General features: G+C 45.4%; 1 protein-coding gene and 1 non-coding gene across 2 annotated transcripts in view; both read right to left on the minus strand.

Moving 5' to 3' along the window:
* Window positions 1-23308, minus strand: part of LOC135385814 (uncharacterized) — a 261202-nt gene that overhangs the window by 112252 nt on the left and 125642 nt on the right. The gene's annotated exons all lie outside the window — the stretch shown is intronic.
* Window positions 3185-3276, minus strand: Trnai-uau (transfer RNA isoleucine (anticodon UAU)). Its single transcript is given in 2 exon segments — window positions 3185-3220; window positions 3239-3276. It is a non-coding gene; the product is annotated as a tRNA-Ile (tRNA).

A 23308-nucleotide genomic window follows, 5' to 3' on the forward strand; every position in this document is an offset into this window, starting at 1 on the left:
AAAAGCCCAGTTGGATTTTTCCCACCCACGCATGGTATCGGCCTAATGCCCGTGCACCCTTTAACACGACACATCTAACCATTTAGATGTCACCCCGATTACCAGGACTGTATCCAGAAAAAGAGAAGTCTCTGTTCGAAATATAGGCGACTCTCGTCGAGCGACACCGGTTCGCTGGGGTGCTGTCTTTCTATGATGATTACCTACCACGAGCGTTATAAATCGATAGCTAAACGAGTGCTGCAGTGTCCACGCTATCTATGAGAATGTTGTTTTCACACATTTTCGTTTCTTATCATAAGCTCATGGTGTGACAGTCGTCACAAGACTGGTTAGCGCACATGAGTGGCCATCAAGAGGTGCGTGGCTGGATTCCCGTCAACGTCCAGCTTTTCCGGTGACCGCCATATTTCAGTTTTTTCAAGATCGTCATTCGTTTCCAAGGCAATTTAACGGAAGGAACGGTCTCCGAGCATCGTTGTCGGCCAACCTTAGTAATGCTGCAACAAGCAGATGGCGAGTTGGCAAATAGTGGAGCAAGTTTCGGAGTGAACGAAAACAGAGGTAGGACAAACAGCAACCAGCTAGAACAAATGCGCTCACAACAGAAGCTGTTGCTTCACCACGGTGGCTTTGCTGTCCCCCGCTTGGGATGAATGGGGCGTTACGGGAGTCTCGGAGATTCTCAGTACGACAGCTTCTCGGCCATGTTATAGTGTGAACGGAACGTCTCGCATTGTTGTCATGGTACTCAAAGCAAAAATACCGAACATTTATTCCAAATGTTGTTTCTTGTCAGTGAGATAGTTGCTTCATGCCATATGCTCAGTTCGCTGGGAAGTACTAATTTTATATTACTTTCGAACCCAATTTGCGTATTTCTTGGTGACTGCGAAAACACTTTCTCGGCAGCAACAGCTTCAACATATGCAAAACAAAATCAACTTTAAGATTACTACGGTAACGTGTATCGAGCACAAGCGTGTATAGGGATGTCAAATTAGTGATATACGCTGACGACACGACGCTTTTGTTTCCTGGCACTAGTCCGGACTCTCTACTGACTATGGCAAATGAAGACCTGGACAGTCTATATGAGTGGACTCAAATTAATTATCTTACGATAAATGTTAAGAAAACTGAGGCTACGGTTTTCACACCAAAAAACAAAAGAGTGCCTTCAAAATGGTCCCTAAAAATTGGTGTCAATGTTATTGAATTCGTAAGCAGCCACGTTACTTGGTGTCAACTTTCAGTGTGGTATGGTCTGTGATGACCACGTCGCACATGTGAAAAGTAAAATATCTAAAGCTGTGGGAACCATTAACAGAAACCGTTACCTTTTACCCTCTCATATTAAAATTATGATTTATCTTGTTGAATCTTACCTGAACTACTGCAGCTTGGCTTGGAACACCACTACCTTGGGTAACTTACATGCTATACAGGGTGTCTTTTTTTAGACGATACAGATTTTTCATTAAAAAAACTATAAGGGCTATAGACATGCTGTTTTCACTTCTATCATCTCTGGGCCGGCGGACGTTCTTGTCCATATGTTGCTCGACCGTCAAATGACTAATTACCTAAAAATCGTTCATTAACTTTTTAATTATAAAAGCTACGAAGTTGTCCCAATGAGAACATCTGTTCCTTTCGGTGACCTGTATCGTAGCCGTTTTCAGAACAAAAATCCATTCGGTAGATCGTCCGCAAAAAATTCGTGAAGGAACACCATTTTTTTCCTTATTTTGTTCATTGCGCATGTTCGGAGACCGGTCTTTCATTTGCCCCCAATGTGAGAGGATGAAAGAGCACACTGTCGCCTCTTGAGACCTGGAAAAAGATTAACAGAAAATGCAACACAAGACAAGGGCAGTTTCGATAGCGTCACCCGATACATGTGTTTTTGTTTTGTTTCCGCAAGTTAAAGCTCATCTTCGACGCATGAGGCGGCACTGTGGCGGCATTAGGGGTGAAGGAAAGACGCGGCTCCGAAGATGCGCAATAAACAAAATAGAGAAAAAATGGTGTTCCTTCACGAATTTTTTGCGGACGATCACCGAAAGGATTTTTGTTCTGAAAACGGCTACGATGTCAGGTCATCGAAAGGAACTGATGTTCTCATTGGGACAACTTCGTAGCTATTATAATTAAGAAGTTAATTAATGATTTTTAGGTAATTAGTCATTCGACGGTCCAGCAACAGATGGCCAAGAACGTCCGCCTGCCCAGAGATGACAGAAGTGAAAACAGCATGTCTATAGCCCTTAGTTTTTTTTTAATGAAATATCTGTATCGCCTAAAAAAAGACACCCTGTAGATTTATTGCAGAAGAAAAAGTTGACGCTCCTTTTGCCCACTATGGCGTTGTATACATTTTTAAGCTGTACGACTACCGACTTTTAGTAATATATCGTAACGCCATAAGAGGAAATCATGACTCTATTCGGTTAATCCACCTGCATCCACACCTGCATCCACTGCTGGTGTGCGACATGCAAGAACTTCGAAGGTCCCGTTCTCCAGAACAAACTACGGTGACCAGCGATTATCGTATCGTAGTTCAGTTATACTAAATGTGTTTCCGGTACTCCGCAGCACCACTGCTAAACAAATCTGCCAGTATATCTTCTAGGTCCATGTGATTTTTGTAGTAATATATTTGCATGGTATTACTATTATAGGTCACCATTCCGTTACCGTTACCTGTTACCGTTCCATGTTGTACTTGTTACGGTATATTCGTTCATATGTCGGTGTAAAAGATTCATATCCTTTTGTTTGTACACGTATGTAAATTGTGTTAGTATTGTCTTTTCTTGAGTGCCCACTGCCATTGAGGGGCGTGCAACCTGCTTTTTGCTTCAGACACCCCACATTGTACATGTCATGTAAGAAATAAATGAAATAATAAATGAAATGATTACGCGTAAGCGAGAAGGCTACGACAAAATGAGAGGAGGATGTAAGAGCACAAAAACGTGCTGCGCAAACGCGCTTACTGAAACTGTTTTGCAGCACGCTAACATACCTTACACTAACTTTACCTGCCGCTTGAAACACGGCTCGTTTGCTATAGTGCGTGTAGCAGGACACATTCGTGCAGTTGATTGTCAGACATTTCGAAGCGAAAAGATAAGTGGTCATTCCTCGAAGCAAAACTAAAGTGACAAAAGAAACGTTCCCCAGGTGAGGCTCGAACTCACAACCCCGGCATCGCTCACAGGCACTGCCATATAAGTACCGTGCGCTAACCAATTGCGCCACTGGGGACACATTCTGTCTAGCCTGAACAACAATGAAGAACACGAATGCCAGTACGATAAGCGTCGGGAGTTGCCTGATTGATCGCTTACGGTGTTTCCTGCACTATTGTACTATTGCTGAATGCCGTGTTGTGCCGGAGTTAACCTGGGAAATTACGAACAATCGCGCTGGCAAATAAAAAAATGAGATTTCTGCCGCTGGTTAACGCAACAAATTTCGTGCCCTGATAGAGGACGTGGCTCACTGTATGATCGACCACCACTAGGCACTATAAATAGCTGTGAACACCACTTCGCTTTATGTAAACCATTTCGTGCCTATGTTGGCCACGGTAACAGGCTGATATCTCATGACACGTGGTTCACTGCTCCTGAGCATGTTAAAACAAAAGACGCAAAGAACAAAATGTATCGTTGTGAAAAGATGAGATAACGTCAAATCGCGTTTCTGGTGACGTCTCTCCATGGTGCGCGTTTACACTCACGTAACATTGCCGATAGCGTGAGATGGTGCTGTACGTTTTATCTGCTAATAATAAATACTCTCCAAACGGAGATTAGAGGTAAAGATAAGGTGAAAGGGCGTCGTGGCCAAGCCAAGCGACGTAGCACTTTTCCCACACCTTGCGTGTGTAATAAAGTTATTTATCTACCCATAAGTATGGTTCCGGGTTGTCGGAGTTTCTGCCATATTTGAAATTTGATATTTGGTGATCCTCGGAGATATTACTTTACGAGAATTGGGAAGTTTCAGTCGTTTATCTTTCACAACTCAGTTACGGAACATTGATGTGACACCAAATTTCTTTTCTTTTTTCTTTTTTTGCTGCAGTGTGCTCTGCAACGAATAAACTTAACTCATGCGAAAGAACGACACGCGCGCGGCCTCTATTCCGCACACCTTTCAAAAATCCTCCGCTCTTCGGAGGAGCGTATTGAAGAACGAGGGAACGTGGTGACGTAGCCTGTCCCCCTGACATGTGACTTGTGACATATACCAGCGCAGCTAAAGCGGGGAAGAGCAGCGCGTGATCTGAGGAGAAACAAACAAAGAAGAAAGGCACAGGGATTTTTCGACGTCAAGCGAGCACTGTGCCGGCCGGCCGCCGGCTACTTTCCCCCAGTGTTCACGTAAATTTCATTGCACAGTGACAATACATCGTACAGCGAAAATATTTTGCGTGGTGACTCCTGATGGACCGCTCGACAGATGACACAGGGTTTCGAGCCATAATAAATGTCACCTCATTGCTCCTTTAATATGCGAAATTCTGAGAAAGCGTGAACAAGTGTTCTTGCAAGGCAGCTTCTCATTCTTTTTGGTACTGTTATGCGGCGACGTACTTTGGAGACGACGTACCACGAATCCACGATAGAATGACGTAGATGCAGGCTAGCTGGTGGATACACTTCATGATAGGCAAGCCTGAGCGATGGGCAAGAACACGTAAGCAATACAACACGAAGGCTCAAACCTTGAGCCTTCGTGTTGTGTTGTTTACCTGTTCTTGCCCATCGCTCAGGCTTGCCTATCATGGACGAATCCACGACATTTGTACCACACAGATTTGTACCACGATCATCTGGCGGCATGAACATCTCGAGATCCGGATATTTGTTGACAGGGTCGCCCGGAAGTTTTCGCTTGCGTCCCATCTTACAGTCTGCGTTCAACAACGAGCTGCCCTTTCAAGAAGACAATTTGTGTGTTGTCTGTGCTCGCTTTGATTTGTATGCACACTTTGAGGAGGAGAATGCGGCAACGCATGATTCTCAGGGGAAAAAAGGTATGGGAAACCATATAGGCGCTGAAGGTTTTCCTAACTGACAAGGGAAATTGCAAATGACTTCAAAAAGCCTTCGTGTGGAATAATGGTAATGGTACCGTGATGTTACAGGTAAGGTTTGTTTGCGCAGTATGACGACATGTTGCACGTGCCGTAGGATAGGACTGCGGATAATTTTGACCACCTGGGGTTCTTTTGACGTGCGCCAGAAATCTCCGACACACGGTTCTGGAAGCAATGTTTACCTCCACCACATTGCTACCGCCCTCGGCCGGGATCGAGTCCGCGATCTTGAGCTCAGCAAGCCAACACGTTACCGACTGAGCTACCGAGGAGGGTCCTTCGTGTGGAGTAGAGTCAATAATTATCGTACCCTATTCTATCATTCTAATATCGAGGTAACTCTAAAAAGGGAAGGAGTTCAGCCGCATTAAAACCATACCGTCACTACGGCATGGTTCTTCTTGCTGAGGTCTTGGTTAGTGGAACTCCCCCAAAACACGGTGTTTTCGGGTATATCTGAATTTCTTTAAATTTTACCGACGTACGTGTTTGGGATTTTTTTCGGGCACGTCCAAGCACCCGGAGCCCCAGGTATAGGAAAGGTTTGCACGAGAAACCGGCACACATCGACAAAGTCGGATGTCGAAGGTATTAGCCGGGACAAGATGGTCTATTTAGCCCAATACACATGCTTAGATTATAAATTTTAGTGAACGGTGATTTCTTTTTGAGCGTATGATATCGTTATCAACCAACAGGCGTCAGTTGCGAAATTAATAAAGGTGGCTTTTCTTTTCATTCATCGCTTACAATATCACTAATGAGATTAGACGAAAGCAAAAAATTCAATAGCTTTACTATGAAACCAATGGACTCCTGTCAACAAAAACTTCACAGACATGTTTGCCCTTCCTGCACCGAAGGTGGACTTACAAATGAGTCTACCATAAAAGTCCTGTTGGAAACAAAAAGAGAGAATTGATCAGACATACCGTTACATTACCATCTTTATATCATCCCTATGCGAGGGACGTTTCACAAAGGCCCCGTAAAGTAATACAGCAGGAGAAAATGACTTGGAGCCTCCGTATAGAGACGGTTCCTCCTCAATGGAAGGAAAAGGTTTCCTTACTGAAGAGAACAGGAGACTGTCGAGGAGACTAGCGTTGCAGTCACAGCTGTCGAACACGTCCAAACAACTGTGGACTTTGCTATGACAGTTGACATCAGGGAAAACATTGCACTTCCCAGATTGGACCATCAATGTGTTCTGGACGCTTTCTTTCTTTTTAATTTTTTTTGCCTGGAGGCGGTACATCGCGGCAGTTTTGTTTCATATTCGTCCCTCTCCTTCCTAGCTCCTACTGCAGTGTTTGTCAATTCCGGGCGGTGTCGATGCCTCCGACATTTTCTGTCTCAGACTCCTCTCATTACACGATAATTTATTTATCATTATTGATCATTATCAGCCAAGATAAGAGGCACTAAAACGTAAGTAAGAAAGAGCAGGCAGGTACAGAGATGTTAAAGGAACAGTCTGCAGCTGTCGACTCAGACATTGCAGGACTACACTCTTAAAAAGCGAACTTCACCACACAGCATGCTTCATCATGCCAACCATCATCTCGAATGATATCGAACGCCTCCCGTTCTCAACAAATCTTGGCATTTGTTGGCAAATTTGGCATTTTGTATCTAGACATAACTCACTGGGGGGGGGGGGGGGGAGTACATTCTTAGAAAGAAACTTCATCGCGTAGCACGCTCATAGCCAACCATCATTTGGAATGATATCGTTATCTGCCCTGGGGGCTTAATCGCTTCGTCGTCGTTACGGTCGTTACAATGTAACGAGGGGCGGGAAATTTAAAAAGGTGGGCACGTGACACATTGCGCGTGACGTGTACCAAGGCCTTCACGTATCGCGCGAAGAGCGCTGTGCACGTGTTTTATCACGTGCCCACTTTTTTAAATTTCCCGCCTGCCTTTTTGAATTTCCCGCCACTCGTTAGCTTGTAACGACCGTAACGACGATGAAGCGATCAAGCCCCCAGGGCAGATAACGATATCATTCCAAATGATGGTTGGCTATGAGCGTGCTACGCGATGAAGTTTCTTTCTAAGAATGTACTCCCCCCCCCCTTTCCCCCCAGTGAGTTATCTCTAGATACAAAATGCCAAATATCACCAAGCAGGACGTCGCAGCTTCTGAGCTAAACAAGAGAAACGTACGACATGTTGACATACAACAACACTCCTCCCCCTAAATTTGACGCTGAAATTGCAGTTCAAAAGTTCAGTTGGTGAAAATCATTCCCCAGACGCTTTAACTTCGGATGGATACAGAGATGTGTCTAGGAAGGAAAAAATATGGGAAATCTGTGTCCGCGCCGAAGCGGCTATCTGCCCGAGAGCACTTCGTGCTATACAACTCAAATTTGCGCTGAGGATTCATACCTTGAGTTTGAGGTGGACGAATACGCCAACATAACCACACGAACGCAGAATTTGCAGCAAAAATGTCCAGCATAATTTTAAAGTTTTGGGTGGAAATTTTGAGTTCGTGTGGCTGTGTTGTTGTCTTCGTCCTTCTTAAACTGAAGGTATAAATCCTTCGGCTTCGTCACACCTGCCGGATTGCCTTGTTCAACTTTCAACTCTCAAATTTGGTTTTCCTTATAACGTATTCAGACACTCGGATTCAGTGAGCATGTAAATTACCTAACGATACAAATAACGACTAACTGAGTGGTACGAACTGACGACTGGAAAACATTCCCTCCCTCTCTCTTTGGGATCGTCAACGAACCTTGCTTGAGCTTTACGTGGCCACCAGGGAAATCAACCGCGTAACCTCTTCGTTCTCAACTGAAACCTAAATAAATTGGTAATTTTCTTGCGCATGACAACACACGGCCTCCTGCTCGTATAGTGCCGGCGGCAACAGCGAGCAAACTCAGAGTTTAATTTCGCCCACGTCATACGCACTTTCAAAACCTGGTACATTTCTAGTGCACAGACGGATCGTGGCGCCCACAGTTTCTCTAAACTGACAGTTTATTCATGCAGTATTTAAGCTTAAGCTCAGGTGCAGCGTGGGCACAAGTGCATTAAGCATTAAGTGACGGTCGCATCTGTTCCAGTCGATTTCGAAACTATGGTGTCATTTTATTCCTCGTTGAACGCTGACCACGGTGTCAACTCGCACGCGAAATAGTGGCGCAGTTCGACTGATACATGACATGATGGAATACATGACAAGAGCAGACGCCGGATGTTGAGAGTACGCTGGAATTTCCTCTCTGGAAAAAGGCGAAAACATCATTTCCTACAGCACAAATCACAGCGCGGCCTTGAAAAAAGGAATGCCGCGGCGGTGCAGGCGTCTGGTCGGCGCCTTTCTCCTCTCAGCAAGGCTCTCTCACTCGTCCTATGGTAGGGATTGACGTCATGCCGATCACGTTGTCGATAGAGTCTCCGCACCTGCGGAGGGAGCGCTGATCTAAAAAATTCGTTCATTTAATATCGATGTATTTCTTGGACAAAAATAAAATAAAATAACCAAGTAGATTGTCTGCCGATGTGGAACACAGTGGTATCTGTCTCTTCTATATGGGTTTCTGGATGCGACCCTACATGTAGGCGCGGCGTCGATTCTGCTCACAAATCCTGATATGTTTGCACCTGCATCCACTGCCTAGTTAGCGATGAGAAAAATGATTTACTGACATCGCTTCTCCTGGGGAGCTATTCTCGATGAAGCAATGCGTGCATTACTTCGTTTGCAAGCTATCATTGGTCGCCGAGCGAAGAAGGCGTGAAGATACCTCACGCGCACGCAACCAATGCTAAAGCAATTAAGCACGCAGTTGCATTGTTGCACTGGGCTACCGCCTCACGAGACCGCCCTTGCATTCCGTTGCCGGAAACGGAAGAGCACAATGCGAAGGAAAGATTTGTGGGAATGTGTAAGAGTGTAGCAATATGCAACTTAATTGCGACGAGACATTTTGCTCGGACTTGTAAGAGCTAAAGAGAAGAAAATATGTGAACATGAGCGCATTGCATTACGAAGTTGCTGACAGTATGGTGGCGCTCGCGCATGAAATTTCGCTGCAATTTTCAACAAACCGAGTGGCGCGAACAAAATTTGTGCAAGTGTATAATGGCCGTTAGAGCGATAGCTAGTTCTTGTCTTGTGAACACCGTCGCAGTTTTCACCAAAATTTTTTAAGACATTCCTCTAATCTCCTCGTTTGACAAATACACAATAAGTATTCGCTATGTGCGGGCATCGTCGCGTGCATGGAACATATGATGCAGCCGCATCCTCGCGAGCTCGGGCCATCGACAGTGACCATGCATAGCTCGCATTGCCGACGTCTTTTTATATATTCCCTTGAGAATGAATGTTTGTCAAGTTCTTCGAATGGGAGGACATCCGTCCCACACCCACCTCCCCACTCCCTAATACCCCCAAAAATCTCGAAGAGACCCCCCTATAATTTTGTGACATTGCACAATACTTCGTCAAAAGCGTGTAAAAGTACCCCCCGCCCCCCACACGAAGAAAGAAATTCTGTGTAAACTACTGAGACCATCCCTTCGCTTGCACGACGTTACATTGGAGAAACGGCTCAATGGAGATGCTGTGTGGTGAAGTACATCGGACGAGCGGTGCTATGTGGTGAAGTACGAACCAACAACAACATACACCGGTCATCATTATCCCAAACAAATGCAGTGTACGCCACCGTTGTATCGCGAAAACAGTTGCCGGACATGATAAAACACCATAACCCAAAGCATGTATGCAATGTCGATCATACCGCCGTCCTTAATCAAAGTAATGCACCCCCTACGGTGCCTTAGTGTTTTCTGCGTTAAAAGTGATGCCGTACGTCATTGCCTACGTCAAAATGACGTACGGCCTAACGCGATGTTAGCTTGTGTCTACCGGCTAGGGAAAATCTAGGGACAACTCCTCGGTGTAATGTCGTAAAAGTCAAAGCGTAGGGTGTGGCGCCACTGTATCGCTTTGGAAATCTTCACCATGCATGTCTACTTAAAGGACTCTCTGCAATGTTTTGCTGAAACTGTAAAGTTGGAAATAAAATATCCTCATGAACGGCTTTCTCATGAACGTTTCTACTGCCGCATTACGATTTCGCTTGAGTTTTGCTCCCACATTTATTACATCTTGTACGTAGCGCCACCTCGTTACATTATCTTACAACAGAGCATGCCACTGCAAAGAATGTACTTGGAAATGACTTCGTTAGGGAAAAATGTCCCTAGAAATGGGCGGAGCGTGTCGCGTGGACTCCACCCAAGAGCTCGTGACGTGCAAGTAATGCACGCATTAGTTTCATCGAGACTAGAGTCACTAAATAAGCTACGCTTCAGAGTATCGACACTGAGCCGCCATGTTGTTTCGGACGACCTCCAGCCCCACCTCTATTTTGGCAGTAGAAATAGATGAAGGTGAAGTTAAGCAGTGGAAGAAGAAAACACTTCGAAGAGCGCTAAATGGCTAAATGGATGGCGCTGGTGGTCATCCGAAACAACATGGCGGCTCAGTGTCGATACTCTGAAGCGTAGCTTATTTAGTGACTCTAATCGAGACTAGATCCCCTGTGGCACAAGTTTCGACAGGATGCTACAAATCCAGCTGCGGTATGGTGTGATCTCAGGTTGAATTAGCTGCATTTTGTGTTGCGGTAGAACTGTGCAGAGCTTTGTCTTGCTGCGTTACATCTGGTCAACAATATATCAATGACATGCGTGTTGCAGCAACAGGTTTAGGCCGAACGTTCACTGTTTCGATGAATGGAGCAATTAGGAGTGTCATAACGGTATAAATCTCGACCTTTCTTTTTTTTTTGACGGGCTTCGTCGTTCGTTGAGCCTTGACGCACTATACTATTGAAAACACTACACTTGCCTCATCTACTAAACGAATCCCAAACAAAGCTGGCATTATCTGTGCTGGCCATCGCTCAAAATGTACTTACTAGCAGATCTTATCCACAGTAAACAGATAGTGCCACTTCACCTATAACGTCATCCCTGATATTGCCTTTACTTCTCTGTAACAAATAGAATCAGCGAAAGTTTGAAAATTAGCAAACTTTTGTAAGCGACAATAGAGAGAGGGCGCAGACAAGCTGGTTCATGATGACAAGGATGCTACCCGATGCTTTTGTAAGCAATCGTTTGGAGATGCACGAAGTGGTGCTTTGTAAAAGGCCTGACTGAACGCCACGGGAAAACGTATTCGCGGGCTTACCCATTTTCTGTGTCGTCCCAGAACGGCGCAGTTTCGCGAAAATTTCCTTCACGTCAAAGAAAATATTTCGCGACTTATCGGAGGCACTGAGCTGCCTTACAAGTGCATCAACCTCAGTACTCATTGGAACATTAAAAATAAGGACAGCGTCACAAAAGTATTCTTTATTTGTTGTACCAACGGGGATCGATGATTGAAACGATGCATTTTATGGCTATACAGATTCCTCTGTGTATGTGTTCATATGAGCCCCCCATTAATCTCCTTCCAGTCAGGTTCTCCACCACTTACCTCATCCCCAATGCAAAATAATTGGCTCTTTATCCACGACGGCATGTAGGACAAGACTAACGTTCGCCATATGATGGGGAGGACTTACCGCGAATGACCATAAACTCAAATACTTATTGGTTGCTTGCTTTGCACACCTGTCGGCATGTTCTTAAAGCGTAAGGCATCTGTCAAAAAGTGTTAACCACTTTACGAACCCCTTTGGGAAACTACGCAGTTTCCTTAACGCCTAAATCACGAACAACGCAACGGATTAATCATGTTCCTTTGGTATTACCACGGTGCTATTACTGTCAAGGCAACTGCATCTATCAGTCATGCGAGGAGAAATTTTTGCACTTTAGTGCCCCATTAACTTAGCAAATTGAAAGCTCTTAACATGACCGTTATTCATGTGGGCATGAGTAACTTCTTGCTGCTCCTCGTATTTTGAGCCGAATTTTGCATGCACAAGTTTACCATCAATGAATGTATAGATGAAGAACCTAAATTTTGTAAACAGCTTGAGCACCTGAATAGCTGTCAAATATTCAATTCAGAAATCATTGTTGCTATAATATTCTTCTCTTAACGACTCTTCGTTAGTCTTATTTTTCGTGATTCCGTTCATATGAAACTGCTAAAATTACGTAGAGTTAAGGAATATTCCCTTAGGTTGCTGCTCTCCCCTTGCTTTTCTCTCTTGTGAAATAACAGTGTACACCTACCGCGTACAAAGAGGATCCCCTTTCCCGCTCAATTAACATGCACACACATATTCCAGTCCTTATTGCAACCCGATATGAAATATCGAATCTACGCCTGCTGCAGGTGTTGCGACAGACAATACGACGACTCTGCAACGGCTCCCCATTAATCCATCCGAGCTCTTCCTAAAACGCACGGAGGGAAACTCCCTTCATCGGCAACGTAAGTCTATTAGAGTTGATCCCCTGTCGCCTTCATTAAAACTCAACCGCCGCCTTTTCCAATTCAGTCCCCCCCGGTATCACTTCTTCCTTCCTCTTCCATTTAGGTAAATCGCCCCCTAGTGTGTACCGCCTTATCACTCAGGGCGCTGGTCACCCCCTCCTATTGCTGCCCTCCTCCCCGGAATGTCGTTAGGGAAGACGTTTTGCCGATTTGGTCACCCTGCTTCTGCGCATGCGTCTCTACTGTAAAGTGTCCCTGATAGTAGAGGAATCGTCGAAGGCAATTTGTGCCGATCAATACCCGGGAACGTCAAACGGTTGGCATCCAAACTCTAAAGGACTGCAGGGAAACGGCGGTTACACCCATGGCCAATTGGAAATGTGCCTGTCTAGCATTTGTGCCCCCCCCCCCCGGTACTGGTTTCTTCTATCAGAAAGGTGGCAGCAGTCTTTGTATGGATGTGTCAATAATATTTCTGAAGCTTAAATGTGCTACAAAGCAGAAAGCAACATGCTACAGCATGTGCACGATGACGTCACAGCGAAGGATTATATTAGGTGTTATTGATGCATTTTCTCGAAATAAAATAGTTTCATTGTCATGCATTAGTTAAACAGCGAACCACTGTAAGTTCGTTTCTCGTTGTTACTGTTACAGGACCCTGGGGCACGTGCGGCATATGTCGCCATACGTATTACAGACTGATAACTGCGCAGTTGGATCATATTTGAAGCGTATTTCAAAATATTTCGACGACAAATGCTCACACTCACACTTCAACGCGAAGTGTAAGGAGTCATTTAGATAAAAAAAGTTACTTTATTAAGGAGTGATAGTAATGTTTCAGTGATGATTTCAGGAAATGCATATAGCAGCAACATCCGATATCTCCAGCATATCCACGCGTTCTGGCATTCCGCCTGCCATCTTTCCTGAACTAATGCTACTGCTATCTGCTCGTAGAGTTGATACCAATACGTGCTGTGAGGTGGGCGCAGCGACGAGCGCGTTTCCTCCCCGTTTAATTGTGTCAGGTGCGCAGGATATGTCACACAGAGGAACACACGCATGAGACAAACGTCTTGTAGCCTGCCGGTTAAACGAAATTTGAAAATTTACCAAAGTAATCGAGACAGCTCGAGGGAATGAGAAATGCGCCTTATGCAATGCTGCCACGTTAACTTCACTGCTATATCGATTACGGCTATAACTGCGTGTTTTCGTTTTTGATATCTGCTGATATTCTGTGTGGATTTGGGCAAGAAACGCTATGTGATTTATTGCCGTCCATTTTTCTTAAATCTTATGTGCATATGTGTCCAACTGAACCAAATGACATTTGTGTCAAGTGCGCGGAAGAAGGAAGTATAGAGAGGACATAAACGGGGAAAAACATCAAAGATACAACGTTCGTTTCAGACGCCGTTATTTTTAATTTTATTTAACGGGGGAGCCATTTCTCATATCCAGAGGAGCCCAAAATATGCGAAGGCCACTCGGCAAGAGAATAATGATCTGTCTGTGTGCGGTTTTAACCTCAGTCGAGCCGTGACGTACCTTGCTTTCCCATCCGTTGTTAGGTTCTAATTGAATTGCGAAAAATGAGAACTCTCTACAGCTTGATTCATTTCGTGAAGTTTGACTGCTTAAAAACACTTCGAAGATCCCACTCAGAACTGGGAAATATTTAGCCCGTACAGAAATGTTGTTGTCAAAGCTCTTCACTTGATTGACCAATCAGCTAACGTTGTATTTTTTCTTTCTTTTTCGGTAACTACCGTTTCTATCCCATTGGTCTTCGTGCCTATAGGTCTGTTTTCCAGTATTTGTGTTCTAGAACGTGTGGCACACGAATAACTGGGTTGTATCCTCCGCGAACATCGGACATGGCTTGTTAGTGTTAAAATTATTTGATATCGTGATGTTTGATATCGCGAGGCCAAATTTCGGGATTTCGGGATACGAAATTTCGGCTTTCTTGACGAAGCATATTCAGTTCACCGGATTCAAGTTTTCAATCGACGCATCAACGACTGGTTCCGGCTCTGCTTTTGCCTATATGTGATCCCGCAGTTGTCGGCTGAAGGACGTGCAAGACTGCGAGACCACACGTTGGCGGCGGCGGCGGAACTGCACGCGATTTGTATGGCGCTTGTCTTGCGTCCTCGTCATCCCCAGCCCACTCGTCCATCTACACCGACTACAAAGCCGCCCTACAAGTCGTTCTCTACTCTGTCTCCATGCAATGGTGCCTGGCATCCTTGAAGTGTACTCCTCTGCTGTATCACGGGGACACGACATCCAGTTGCAGTGGGTCCCTGGCCATTCCGGTGTTCCCAGAAATGAGGCTGCGGACGCAGCTGCCAGGTGAGCCCATCTAGTGTGTGGCGTTCGGACGCACCCCGTCTACTTCACAAGAGGGTATGCAAAGAGCACGATAAGCGCAGTAGTGAAGCGTCTGAGCAGGGAACACTGGCGTCGATCTGTCCCATCTTCCTCACTACTGCACAAAGTGCATCGGGACCTGCGGTTTCTAATGCCTCCAGCGCTCCCCCGGGCCGTTACCTCCATCATTTACCGGCTCCGTCTCAATGTGCCATATACCGGCCGCCTCCTCTTTAAACTTGGGAAGGTTTCCTCACCGAATTGCTCTGAGTGTGGGGTATTGGAGGACACAGAACATGTTATTGAGGCGTGCCCTCGATACATCTCGCCTCGTCGTTCCCTTGCGGCGGCACTAGCCCGCTTCGGCAATCGCCCTTTCTCCGTAGGAAGGGTTCTCAGCTGCTGGCCTACCCATCACCAGGTGAAGGCATTGCGCGATCTTGTCGACTTCCTTACCGCTTCGAACCTGCTCGACACTCTGTGACAACTTCTGTGACAGTGTTCGCGCGGTCTTTGACATTATGAAGCAGTGAGTGTTTCTCGGTGCCTGACGTCTCCCCCCTTTCCTTTTCCCCTTTCGCCATTCTTCTGCTTGACCCACTCTACCTCTTTACTATTTGTGTGTTTGCTTTTCTGTTTTTTCTGGCTCTGTTGTTCCACCCACAAACGCGTTTTGGAGTAGCCAGTCCTGAATGGGTCGCGACTAACATCTCCATATTTTTCTTTCATTTCCAATTCCAATTTCAATTCCATATTCAGTGCTACGAGTGAAAAGGAACGAACGGTGTCTTACCTACTTTTTGGTTCCGAGCATCCCTTCCCCCGAAAAATATCACTTGCAACCCAACACCACATCAACCTCGTCGTCCACAGCACATGAGAAGACTTTAGCTGCTGACTCATGTGGACCACGCAAGCCATAGCCGAGAAAAGCCCCCAAGCATAGCATTAAAATTCCTAGGAAATCAGAAGGCGTCTTCCAATCTGTACGGTTACACAAAATATTGCAGAATGCTTCTCTCCCTCTCTCTCTGCAGCATCCCTTTTTGTTCTTTTGATCCTCATGAATACGTATACAGGGTGCCTTCTCTTTATACAGATTTTTCATTTAAAAAAAAACTATAAGGGCTATAGACATTCTGTTTTCACTACTATCATCTCTGGGCCGGCGGACGTTCTTGGTCATCTGTTGCTCAACCGTCGAATGACTAATTAACTAAAGACCGTTCATTAGCTTTTTAATTAGAAGAGCTACGAAGTTGTCCCAATGAGAACATCGGTTCCTTTCGGTCACCTGATATCATAGCCTTTTTCAGAACAAAAATCCTTTCGGTAGATCGTCAGCAACAAATTTGTGAAGGAACACCATTTTTTCTTTATTTTGTTCATTGCGCATCTTCGGAGACGCGTCTTTCCTTCACCCCCCTCCCCCCAATGTGAGAGGGTGAAGGAGCACAGTGCCGCCTCATGCCTCGAAGATGAGCTTTAACTTGCCTAAACAAAACAAAAAACACATGTATCGGGTGAGGCTATCGGAACTGCCCTTATCTTGGGTTGCATTTTCTGTAGTTGTGCTGCCGGTGTGGCCTACGTCAACAAACGTCCGGGGGGTCCGCTTCCCGATAGGTACGCCCCCTTGTTTAAATAGCTGACACGTGACGGATGAACCGCATTCTGATGATGAGGCCTGGATAGGTCCCGAAACGTTAACACTTACTGTATTTTTAGTCTTGTTTTTATCCTGTTGTGCTGCCGGTGTGGCCTACGTATTTTGATAAATTTTTTGTTTCCTTTTAATCTTTTTCTAGGACGCAAGAGTCGACAGAGTGCTCTTTCACCCTCTCACATTGGGGTGAAGGAAAGACAGGTCTCCGAAGATGCGCAATTAACAAAATAAAGAAAGAAATGGTATTCCTTGACGAATTTTTTGCAGAGATCTACCGAACGGATTCTTGTTTTGAAAACGGCTACGTTATCAGGTGACCGAAAGGAACAGATGTTCTCATTGGGACAACTTGATAATTAACATGAAGATAATAACAGGGAACCGAGTGAGGTGTGGGCACAACAACAACAACTACTATAAATGATGACGATGGATGGGGTGTTTCACCGCGGTGGTGCGATACCCTACCCCATTGCACGTGGAACATTATGTGAAGTTGATGAAGGAATCCAAACTCTACTCCGCATATTCTGATGTTCGGGCATTTGAGCGTGACATTGGTTTGCCTTCCTAAGACCTGGGTCATAAATCAAGTTTCCTTGATAGAAAAATCATTAAGAGGACAATGTGATTAATTGTTACCCTTCATGATTGTTCTCTTTTAAGAAACATGGGCGCGCGATACGTACCTCTTATTTAAAGGCCACCTTGAACAAGTTACACGAAAGAAATACGGAATTTATTTTACAGTTCGGCACAATATAATTAATGGAAATATTTATATTCATATAACGGGTAGAAGTCGATGAAATTAGGAAGAAGAGCTGTTGAGAAGGCCTTACAGCGGTCGTTTGATCCATAAGGAGGTAGTATTATACACACACACACACACACATAGAAAAAATAGGATGGGATATCTCACAGTACGAAACAGTTATCAAATAGGTGGAAAACGATACGAAGGTTCCACGGCACACATTATCGATATTACTACACTTTACAACTGCGTGCTTCCGTCGTAAGTGGCTTCGTTATTAATGCTGCCCCGCCACGTAGCAGGGAGACGTCCTGGTAATGCCGCAGAATTTCAATTTGGCAATCACTGTACTAAAACCTGAAATGCGTTCGGGAAACCAACTACGTAAATGACATGCCATAAACGGTGAGCAGGGCAGAATTCATTAGGCATCTAACACAGCGTACGCGCACACTCATTTTGCTCATTAGCGTAGACCGAGCTGCTGGAGATATCTAGTAGTAATCTGGAGGTGGAAAACACTCCAGATAAGCCGAGTAGGAATTATGTGGTGAGAAAGGGAATATCCAACAGCCAATTGACGACAATGTCACGTAGGTAGTAGGCTGGAGCCACTGGTGCCATCAGTGAGCCTCAGTGGATTGCTGAAATCAAAGCAGGCTGATTCTATGATTAGGTAGTCTCGTTCGCATGCGTTCTCCGATTTTGCATGAAGAACTATAAGTTGTAAGTTGTTGGCACGCCTCGCTAGGTGACGAATGGGTTTGTTTTGTAGGTTATGTTATATGTTGCATATCCGGGCGACACGAAGATGCAAAGACAATGCAGCAACGAAGTCGCAACTTCGGGGGGGGGGGGGGGGATTTAATTATTTTGACAGGAAGAGTCACCCAGAAAGGACGGCTTGCTATTCCTTGTTAAATAATTCCCTAGTGCGTATTCCTGGGGTAGTTAAGAGTAAGGCGATGTGGGGTCAGAGGTCTTCCGCCGTCCCACACACGATGTCACAGCCTGCTGAGGAGACCGGTATCACGCAGGCCTGCTCCGTGTGCCAAGTAGTGTTGCGAGAGAAATGAAGTATCCGAGGCCGGCCAGGCGAGACTTGAGCGTGTCGCGGAAGGACTTGGAACGGCGGCAGTCGAGAAGAAGGTTACGAATGTGTGTCTCAACGTTGCAGGTAGAACATAAGGGTGTGGCTTGCTGGTCCATTTTGAACAGCAGTGACGGAGTGCGGGCGACGTTGAGGCGCAGCCGATGTATGACACGACTGCAGATAGTGTATTCCATCGTTGGGTCAATGGACATCAGGAATGGGTTGGCCCTGGCAGTGTCTTTGGGAAATAGCTTTGTGGTGACAGTAAGGAAGCGGCATCGTTTCAGTTGGCAGGCGGATGTCGAGATGTGTATTCCACCAACCGGCTCTAACGCGTGGGCACGTTTCGGCGCGGCGTCAGCGCGAGTATTGCCGGGGATGCCGACATGGCTCGGAACCCATTGAAACCACACAGTGTGGCAGGAGGACAGGATCTTATTGTACATTACGGGGATCAGGGAATGCACGTCGCTGACTCAGTAAGATAGCTAGGGCCGCTTTGCTGTCAGTAAGTACCGTCCAGGCACTAGGCGGAGAAGCAGACATATGCTTCAAGGCAGCAAAAATAGCAAACAGCTCAGCTTTTACAGATGACGTTTCATAGGGAAGCAGAGACGCATGCTCGAAGTCGTCGCTAGGGACAAAGTACGCCGTCGTCGACGAGCCCTGCCGCACTGACCCGTCAGTGTAGACCTCCGTTCTATGGCTATGGAGGGCATGAATGTGGTCCAGGGTAAGTTGACATGCAGCGATAGGTGGTACGCTGTTTTTGTTAGCAATGCCAGGGACAGACTCATGTACGATGGGCTGATTCAGCATTCACGTCGGTGGCCCGTACGCAGTAGAGGTGGCACTGTGAGGGTCGTAGCTCTTTAGACGAAGCAGAACACGACAGCATGCGGACGACATGGAAGTCACACAGATATCTCGTAGGTAATGATGGGTATGTCGGCTGACGAATCGGGTGCAAGTACCAAGAGTTTCTTCGTCGCGCAGAATGTGGGCTGGAGGTTTTCGCGCCTCTGCCAAAACGGAGAAGGTCTCTGATGTCTTAGGCACACCTAAGCAAAGGCGAAGGCTTCTAGCTTGAGCACCGAGTAATGCCCTGTCACCAGAAACACTGAGCTCGTGCAACACTGGTAGACTGTATCTTTAGGTGCCGAGGACCGACGAAGAGTGGACCCTGGCGGATGTCAGCGCAATGGATGGGCCCCAGGATGATCCACACACATGCCGGATGACATTGACAAACTTGTTTGTGGTTGCACCAATCGCCCTAATTTGCAACCTTCACTGTTGCATCTGTCAAAATGAAATGCACGTCTGTCGCCTCGATATGCCATTCCACCAACCAGTCCACTAAATGTTCTTCAGTCATATGTTATATGTTATTTTATTCAAGTGGAAGTCATGTTTTTAGCACTTTTCATTTTTCGCGAAGTTTCACTACTCCTGCCTGATGCTCTAAGTCCCTGAGAATTTTCTCTTGACGTCCGTAGTGAATAGCGTTGGCAGATCTAGTGTGAATAATAGCTTTGGAAAGCCCTATATTTGTCTAAAAATGACAAACCTGGGCCGCCGTTGACTTTTGTATTGAATTTATAGACGTCCTCTGCGCACCGTATATGTTAAAGACGGTCTGATGAGCAATGCTATATAAGTTTGTTCGCCGCGAAATGTATTTGTGACCGGTGTCAGTATCAGTGTTAGTGCCAGTGTCAGCACCCTGCTGTTGTCACTGCATAACGAGCCTGTCCTGTGTGTTTAATCGCGTCCCCTCTGCGTTGTCCGCCGTCGCCCCCCCCCCCCCTTGCGTGTTTGACAGTGCCAAAAATCGCGCTGCAAACCGAAGTGGTTTGAATGAATCGGCAAACGCTGTGTTAGAGCACTTAATGTCCTTCGCGAAACAACGACAGCTGAAACAACAAACAAAAAGAAACATCAAGTGTGATCGCGCTCGCACATACATCGCGCTGTCCTGTCGAATGTGTTTTCAATTCTTCTTTCTAGGGCAAGCAAACACGGGCAGTATCTGCTATTGAAAATCTAAGAGCATTTCGATACAATTCAGCCATCGCTTTTGTGAGCCTTCGGATGATGTCAATACACCTAAAGAGACATTCTGCGTTTTTGTTTTCTTTCTTTCTCTTGTACTGAAACTGTAGTATACTGAACTGTTTTGTTATAGCTTCTCCAGTGACAGGACAGGTACCTTGAGTCTGTCCTCGTGCATTTCTCCCGTTTCGTCGTCCGTACCTGTGTTGTAAGGTGCTCCTGAAACTCAAGGACATGTTGCCATCTGATCGTAGACAACAGCTTACTTGCCTCCTGTTCCTATGGTCTATGGCATCTGTGTCAGGGATGCCTGTAGAATTTCTAAACTCATAAGTAGGGGTCTGGGTTTTCTAATTGATCTTAAAAAGGTGGAAAAACAAACGCCAATAAAATTTAAACCAAAGCAGAACAGTCCGATCGTTACGTTCAATTGTATAATGGAGAATATAATGAGCTGAAATTGGTAAGCTACTAAAATTTGCCTAGTGTTAAATTAACGGAAAAGAGCTCAAATTTAAAGGACAAGGAAGCTGCAAGTCCCCATATTGGAGGTCTTCCCGTCATGTTTCATCAGCTATAATGACGCAGGAGTTTCACAACACCCAAGTAGTATACAAGTAGTTTCACCTGAAGTGATAAAAAATTCTAACTGGCCACGTACTCGCCGGAGCATTGTGGGACTGTCGGTAATTGTCTTCTAGGAACTTTTGCCGCCATTTAGGAAGGCTTTGGACAATTTTGAATTGAGGGAAATTTATTTTTGTCAATTGAACTTTGAAAATTGCAAAGTGAACCACACTTTTCTTGTTTTTCAACAGAAATATGAAGTCCTCCACGAATAACCGCAGACCCAACAAAGACTATGCACAGTATTACAACAGAAATAGCCGAAAATATTTGTAAAAATTACGCTTTAGCCCCGCCTGCTTGATTTACGCAAAGAAGCCCGCGCCAAATGTGCGTCTAGAGGAGGAAGTGACCCCGCCTTTTGCTTCATTGTGATAAGACTGTTGTTTTGTTGTCTTTGTGATAAGACGGTTGTCACCAGCATCAAGGTCAAAGCCGGGGAAAGAAAGGTAAAACAAGAGGTGGGAACACTTCCTCCTCTCCCCGCATGTCCCGTTCGCTCTTCTTTGCGACAATCGAGCAGGCGGAGCTAAAGCGGAAATTTAACAATTTTTTTTGACTATTTCTGTTGCGATACTGCGCATAGTTTTTGTTGGGTCTGTGGTTATCCGTGGACGTCTTCATATTTCTGTAAAAAAAAGTGAGGTTCTCTTGACAATTTTCAAAGTTGAATTGAAAAAAAATATAATTTTCCCGCAATTAAAAAAATTGTCCAAAGCCTTCGTGGCAAAAGTTTCCAGAAGGTAATTGCCGAATGTTACGCAATCCTCCAAGGAGTACATCGCCAGTTAGAATTTTTTATCACGTTAGGTCAAACACACCATATATGAAAAGTTGCGATGAGGTATGTTGTCACAACAGTATTGTTGTCCCCTGAAAAAGACGGTCTGACGTCTTATTTTCAATGACTTCGCAATCCGCCTGTGACTCATTAGCTACGATAATGATTTTGTGCAATCTGAAGCACTCAGAGATACATATACATATCTACAAACAAATATTCCTGTACAACATCTAGTGGTCTCAATCGTTAGCCTACGCAATATAAATATCGCGAGCGCGAGCTTGTTGCCAGGAATACTTCAGCCCACGATGGACGATATCGCCCCTATCGTCACGCTATATTCGCATTGCCCGAAGTTCATGCTTCCACGGAATGCTGCAAGAAGCCACGCTAGGTGGTAGAGGTATCCGTCCTTAATGGGATCTTGATAAGGAAGGTTTCACATTTGTGCCGATGGTAGCACGGTGCCTCAACAATGAGAGTTTGCATTTGAAGATCATAAGTGGAACGCCACTGCATAAAAGTTCAAATCATAATCCAACTCTTATATACAGGGTTGGTGCAGATAAAGTTGCCCCACATTTATGCACGTATGGCGTTCCCTGCTTACCGCATGAACTTCCGGTGGCGCGGGATGACGCATTTATCTGACGAAAACGAACAAAAAAATCGTAGTAACCAAACTCCATGTAACAAAAAGTTTTCCATGCAAACGTTGCTCTCAGTGCATCCCGATTTTCCTACGCAGAAGTCAATATGGCGGTCACTGCACAATTGCGTATAGCTACGGCTAGGCGTAGCTATACCTTCTCGCGTAGAGCGTAGATCTCGTTTTGTTTCTGCGTGAGTGGCACCCCCAGCGGTAGGGCGATGCAACTGTGCGACACTGCCATGTCCCATGGGAAATACACGGAGCGAAGTTCGCGTTGCTAACGATTTTATTACGCAGAGTTTGGTTACCACGATTGTGTTTCTCGATTTGCACCGCATAAATGAACCGTCGTGCGCCGCAGGAAGTTCGTACGGCATGCAGGGAACGCGCTATGTGCGAAAATGTGGGGCTACTTTATCTGCACCCACCCTGTACATCATATAGAGTCAAATATATGATTCTGTAACTTATAACGAACTGTGGAATTATACAGACACCATGTAAAAGCAAGCACAATATTGTTTCGAGACGACTGGTGCATCGTTCAACCAACATATTATTTGGTCTGTCTACATATTCTTGCGGGTTCAGGAAACCAATCTTATAAGTGATATTCGTTAAGATGGCCTGCATATAGGCGCTGTGCAGGACGACCAGCACACCGCCGACCGCCAAAGGTCAGACGTGTTCGGAGAGCCGCCCAAGTTCACAGAGGTAAACCTGGGATAAGACGGTATA

This window comes from Ornithodoros turicata, chromosome 2 (assembly GCF_037126465.1).
Source record: "Ornithodoros turicata isolate Travis chromosome 2, ASM3712646v1, whole genome shotgun sequence".
NCBI lineage: Eukaryota > Metazoa > Arthropoda > Arachnida > Ixodida > Argasidae > Ornithodoros > Ornithodoros turicata.